Source organism: Empidonax traillii, unplaced genomic scaffold (assembly GCF_003031625.1).
Source record: "Empidonax traillii isolate 1590-97213 ecotype Southwest subspecies unplaced genomic scaffold, ASM303162v1 scaffold167:size2001844, whole genome shotgun sequence".
Taxonomy (NCBI): Eukaryota; Metazoa; Chordata; class Aves; order Passeriformes; family Tyrannidae; genus Empidonax; species Empidonax traillii.
The window spans coordinates 433,655-439,538 of NW_020955360.1; the positions used below are offsets into that span (position 1 = coordinate 433,655).

Sequence of the window (5,884 nt, forward strand, 5' to 3'; positions counted from 1 at the left end):
GATGCACTAGTGGAGGGCGTGCAAAGGGCCGGGAGCGCCGCCGGGGACCCCGCGAGCCCAGCCAGGGGTACCCCAGCCCGAGTACGGTTCCACGGGAGTCGGTTCTCATTTCTGCACCCATTCCCTCCGGGGCATCTTCGCTTCAGAGGCTTAATTCTGTTTCACTTAGTAAAGAGCAAAAGCACTGGATCCTGGCTCTTGACTTTGAGAACAAACTTTTCTTTTGTTTAATAGTAAAAGGGAAAAAGGTGGTGGTGATGCCAGACTGGGGAGGGGAGGAAGCGGGAGAAGCCCCGGGGCGCAGCTCTGGGGCCGGTACCCTCCCCAGGAGGCAGGCGGCGGCGGGCAGGGACCCGCTAGGCTCCGCTCTGTTCCTGGGGCTGCACTGCCCCCTCTCCCGCGGCCGCCGCATCGCCTCGCCCCGCCGGCCCCGCTCGCCTCGCTCCGCACGGAGCCTGCAGCAAAAGGGCGGCGAGGGCAGCTCCCCGGCAGATCCCTCGGCCACCCCTTATCGCCAGCAGATAGCGACGGCCAACAAAGCAGAGATACCCAGCGCTGATTCCCCGGCGGGGATCAAAGCTCCGTCTGGAGCGTGTTGAAACAGGACGGGCTCGGACGTGCGCTGCCCGTGCCTCCGCCGGCACCTCTGGCCCTTGACGTGCCCCTGGTTTGGCTATTACTAGGGTCTGTTTGCGCCGGGAAAAGCGAAGGCAGAGACGAAGAAAAGAGCGTTCTCGGTCCCGTCGGAGCTGGGGGGTTTTGGGTGGCTGGCTCCTGATGAAGGTTACCTTTCGTTGTGTCTTTCATTCATAAATGTTAGTGATTCATCTCTCTCCCTCTCTCTCAGTGCCTCCTGCTCCTGGCTGGCTCACGGCCGTCCATCCATCTCTCTAGCCCAAACCCGAGCTCAGCGGTGTACAAAGGACAGGAGGAAGCCGCGAATTCGTTTCCAGATCTAACTCCCCGTCCATAAACTCGCACTGTGACCGTGGACATCGAGCTCGGCACCGGACCCACCGTCCTGGAGGGTCTGAGGCTCATTCATGAAACTGGGAGCACTCTGAGTTTTCATAAAAGTTTTTTGGGCTGATTTTTTTTTTTCTTATTTTCTCCCCCTGCAGTGCAAAAACTCCCCGCTCCCCCCTTTCCTCCCCCTCGCCCCTGCCATATGGCTAAACCTCCCCCTTCCCTGCGAGCCTGGTGAAATCTGGAGGCAGAGACTGGCCCCCCTGCCTGCGTAAGAGCCTCCCGCCGGCGCGCCCGCCTCCGGCCGCGGGGCTGGGGGCGCCGGGAGAGCCAGGGCAGCTCTTATTCTGAAGGGGCCTGAGGGGGGCTTCATTTCCTGACAGCTATTTACTTAAAGCAAATGATTAGTTTTGGAAGGATGGACTATAACATTGAATCAATTACGGGACGCGGTTTGTGAGACCATTACAGTCAGATCGAGAGGGAGGGCGAGCGGGAGGGAAAGAGCGCGGCTGAGCGGGGAAAGTCACAAAAGACGTGGACATATTTTGGATGTTTTACAATCTGCAGGATTGGGGCTGCGGATTGTAAAGGAGAAGGTAAGAGGTGAGGGGCAGTTTCCCCACCTTTTTCTTTTTAACACCTTTTCTCCCACGTATTTTTCCTGTTTTATCTTGTTATTTTTTCTTTATTTATTTGGTGGGGGTGGTGACTTTTTTTTTTTTCCTTTTTTCCCCCTCGATGGTCTGAGATAGGCGCGGGGCTTACTCCCGCAGGGCGCTGGCGGCCCCGCGGAGGGGAGCAGGCAGCCGGCGCTGCGCCGGCCGTCGGGGTGCGGCGGCGAGCAGCGCGGGCAGCGCTAATGACAAACACATTGGGACGGCGGGGGCCACCGCGCCGCATTCCTGCCGCGGGGGCGGGAGCGACCCGCCGGGGCTCCGTGGGCAGCGGCGGTGCCCGCCCCGTGGGGGGGAAAGTGGGAACGCGCACCGACAGAGTAAGCGGCTCCCCCTCTTCTCGCATCCCTCGCTTCCTTCACCCCGCTGCTCATCCGTCCCTTCCCCCACCCTTTGTTTTTCACTACCTTCCCCTCTTCAGACTCCCTTTCTCACCTCATTCCCCCTGACCCAGTAGCCTAAAATGCCCCGACATCCCGAGCACGCACACAACCCCCCCAAGGCGACCCGATCTCCATCCCTGCGCGCCCCGTCTTTTTTTTGGTATGTCTCAGCGAAAGGGAAGATGCTGAATTTAGGCAGGCTCGGTACCTGGAGACTTTCCAGCTTACAGCCCCTCTCGCAACGGGAGCGTCAGCCCTGCCGCATGTCCCGCCGGACTGCTGGACCGCACTGCCTCCTGCCCCGGGGGAGGGCAAAGTCTTCGCGGCCAACTTTCGGATTTTGTTAAGCGCGGAATTGCAAACTTGCCAGCCTCTGCCAGGCTGGAGTCCCCTGGAAAAGTCCTAGGAGCAAGTAGGAAATGGCTTTTTGGCCGTCCGCGGCATTGCTCAACATTTTTGGACGCGGATCCCGCAGCTCAGGAGCCGTTCCAGACAACAGGACTTGGACAGCTTTTTCTGGAGCCAGCAGCGACAGATCTAGCGAGGCAGCAGCAGTCCCGGGGCGCAGCCGCCAGCCCCTGGGACTCGCCCGCACCCCGTCGGGGAGGCGGCTGCGAGGCAGAAGCGGGGGCGATGCCCTGGCCCCCACCCGCGCCGGGAACATGTTTCCAACGCCCCATCGACGGCATTTTCGGCGCGTCTCTTGCAAACCTCCGGTTTCCTAGCGCTCCTCCGGGGCCCAAGGCTGCACGCCCGGGGAGGGCAGGGCATCGCCTCGGCCCTTACGGGGACCGACGGCCCCGTTCCCGGGGCTGTGGGCACATCGCTCTTTCTTGGTCCCACAGCTCCCAGGTGTGGCACAACGTCTGTCCCGCTCCGCACCCTCTCCAGACCCCGCGCCCTCAGGGTTCCTGCTGCACTTGACGGAGAGGGCTGGAGAAGGGGCGCCGGGTCATAACTCCGTGGGGAGACACGTCTTTGGTCTGCTCCTCTCCGTCTCCCCTACTTTTCTTTTCTTGGCTACCTCGCATGAGAAAAAAAAAAAAAAGTCTCTCCAGCTTGGCAAAGGCTTTCCTATTGTTTCCCAGACAAACAGCGTAGTGGCTGGGAGCTGCCATCTCTGCTAGGTTTGCTCGGTGTCTTGGGCAGCCTTTGATCTGCAGCGGCTCCAGCCGTCGAGCCCGCCGAGGGGCGGAGGACCGAAAAGGATCCGCGGCAGTGCCTTTCCCCGCTCCCTGGGGGCTGCTGCCTGGGTCCCCCGCGGGCAGGCAGGGGCTGTCAAGCGCCTGCAGCCTGATGGGGGCTTGAGAGTGTGAACGTAACCACCCCCCCACCATCCACACCCCAGTCCCGGCTGGCTGTAGAGGGGTGCTGTCTCCCCGACGGGATGCACTGGGGAAGCGGGCCGATGCAGAGCCCAGCTGGGTTCCCAGCTCGGCTGACTAAATTCTGTGTCCTTGGATGGGGCAAGAGACAGGATCAAAATAAGGAGACAGGCATCAAAGATTCCACTGTCATCGGCTGACCAAAATCCAAACTGTGGAGATCCAACTTTTAACTCTGGGTCTAGGGAAAGATCTCCCAGCAAGGGACTTCGGGTTTAGCTTGTAGTTAACAATAAACATTTTAGAACAGCCCTCAGCTAAGCAGCGGTTTAGCCAACCTCAAAACTTCGAAAAAAAAGTTTGAAGAAAAATGAGACCTCACAAAACACTGGGATGGAGGAGTCCAGAACTAAACCAGCTCTCCCAGCCTGCAGGCACTCTCTCGCTGTTTTTAAAAGAGATCCCTTGTTCTGGTACTCTTCTCCAGACACTGAGGAGCAGGAGGTGTGCCAGTCCAGTTGCCATCGGGCACTGGGGCTATCTTCACTGTTACTAGCTTGTTGATGTATGGGAAATCTTCATGTGGCTCTGAGAGTAACATATAAGTATTAGGTTTCAAGAAGGCAGGAAGTAATAAATATTTTAATAAAATATGTCTCTTCTGTACTGCAACATCGAGCTAGGATTCAAGCACAATGAATGTAGACAGAAGAAGTCTTGCATAGCCCAGAACTTGCTGGTTATTTCCAACTATATCATTTGGTCTAAAGAATGAGGCTTAAATGTATAACTTGATAGACCCCTTGCCTTGCTTGCATTCTTAGTTCATCATGACCACAATGGCACCTATTTTTGTATGTAAACACTGAACTTTTTAATAGAAGATATTTTCTTTGTTTCCTTTAAAGACTGAAAGACAGAAGAATGGTTTCTGAGAGGTGATTTTTCCTGGTAGTAGGCAAGAATTGCTGATAATTTTTAAAAAAAACCCCACAGCTACAAAGCAAGCTGTCCTTTCTCTCCCTCTTGCCTTGCTCTCCTGCTTCACTCATTTCTTTCAAGCTAATGAAGATTTACATGGGCACCCAAGGGAAAAGTTTGCAACAGCTAGGCTTCCTAGCTCTTGTGATAAACAGATATGGATTGTTTTTTCCAAGCAATGCTTCTTAACATGTGAGTTGGGATCTGACATGTTCTTTGATTTGATTCTGTGAACATAAGTGAGATGTACTTCTTCGAAGCGACATTTATTTTTTTATTTTTTTTTTATTCCTTTTTTCTGTTTGCTGAGACAGTCTGGAAAATCCTCTTTGGATCAAGTGGGGAAATTTAGACTTTGCAATTTCCCTCCCACCTTTAGCTACAGACTGAGGGACTCTTTCCTTGAAGGTTAGGCTGAAGAATTGGAGCTGACAAAGAGGGCATCACCGTGTGTAGGAGCCCAGCACTGGGCTATTCTTGATGCATAGTTATTCCTGTTTACAGGCTATGTTAGATTCAAATACTTGTAAAGGGATGAAGAACAAACCTAATTTGGGGAGACTATTTATGCCAGTCTTTTCCACTGAAGATTTTTTCTTTTGTTGTTTAAACCTTTTGCCAGTGAAACCTTCAGAGCCCCATGTTACCACTGCAGGGCAGCGCTGCTCTTGCAGACAGCTGAGTTTGCAATCTGGGAATTGAGAACCAAGAAACGTTTCAGGAGGTCCTGCCTGAACATTTACATTCAGATGGTGGCAAATACCAAAAGATGGAAATATTTCTTTCTTTTCTTAGGCTTGCCTTAACTCTTCCTGGAAAAGATCAGTTTTCCCAGAAGGACAGACTGCCACTCTGACAAAATCACCACTGAAATTACCCAGCCCTCTCATAGCAAGGATAATCATATCATTATGTGCCAAGATTTGCAACCCAACTGTCCTTTCCCGTATATGAATACAAAGGAAATGGGATCAGTTTGGTTTTATTTTTTTTAATCCCATGAAATTAAAATGCAAGAATTTTGAATTTTAAGTTGATCCAGGAGACCTAGATTTTTAGATTCTATCTGCTGCGTTGGAAATTAGCGTTGCATTCTGCTGGACAAGAAATTTGGCTTATTATTGCAGATCAACATTGCCATCCTGTGGCCAAGAGGATGAACTGTAGTGACTGGGCAGGAAATCCGCCCAATAGTTGCAGTGTTCTGGTAGATGGACTAATTTTCTCTCTTGAAAGAGGTTTTCTGTTAATTTATAGCAATATGAAAAAAATATATACCACTGGCTCTTCTTGTTCCTTTTCCTTTCTTTCTCTTTATGTCGCGTAGTGCACTCACCTAGGAATATAACAGTTTTTTAAAACACATATTTCCATTGGCTTTCTGGACATTGATTTTACCTTTTCTTCTATGGTACAGTCAATGAAACTTTACTTGGTAGTAAACCAGCGCTTGACAGTTAGTGTTTGGAAAATTGACTCCTTGCTGATAAGTTGTTATTTTTCTGTGGTGTTTTTTTTTTTTTTTTTTTTTTTTTTTTTTTTTTTTTTTTTT

The 5,884-nt window shown here is 52.2% G+C and overlaps 1 protein-coding gene across 2 annotated transcripts in view; it reads left to right on the top strand.

Annotated features, from left to right (window-relative positions):
- Positions 1-1,068: 1,068 nt before the first annotated feature.
- PDGFRA (platelet derived growth factor receptor alpha) overlaps positions 1,069-5,884 on the top strand; it is a 31,470-nt gene continuing 26,654 nt past the window's right edge. Inside the window, exons 1-2 of one of the 2 annotated variants that reach the window (XM_027885505.1) lie at positions 1,069-1,085; positions 1,537-1,565. The gene's annotated coding sequence lies outside the window, so the exon portion shown is untranslated. Of the gene's footprint in view, positions 1,086-1,530; positions 1,573-5,884 lie in introns of those variants that run through there. The other variant, XM_027885504.1, reaches the window with a different exon arrangement.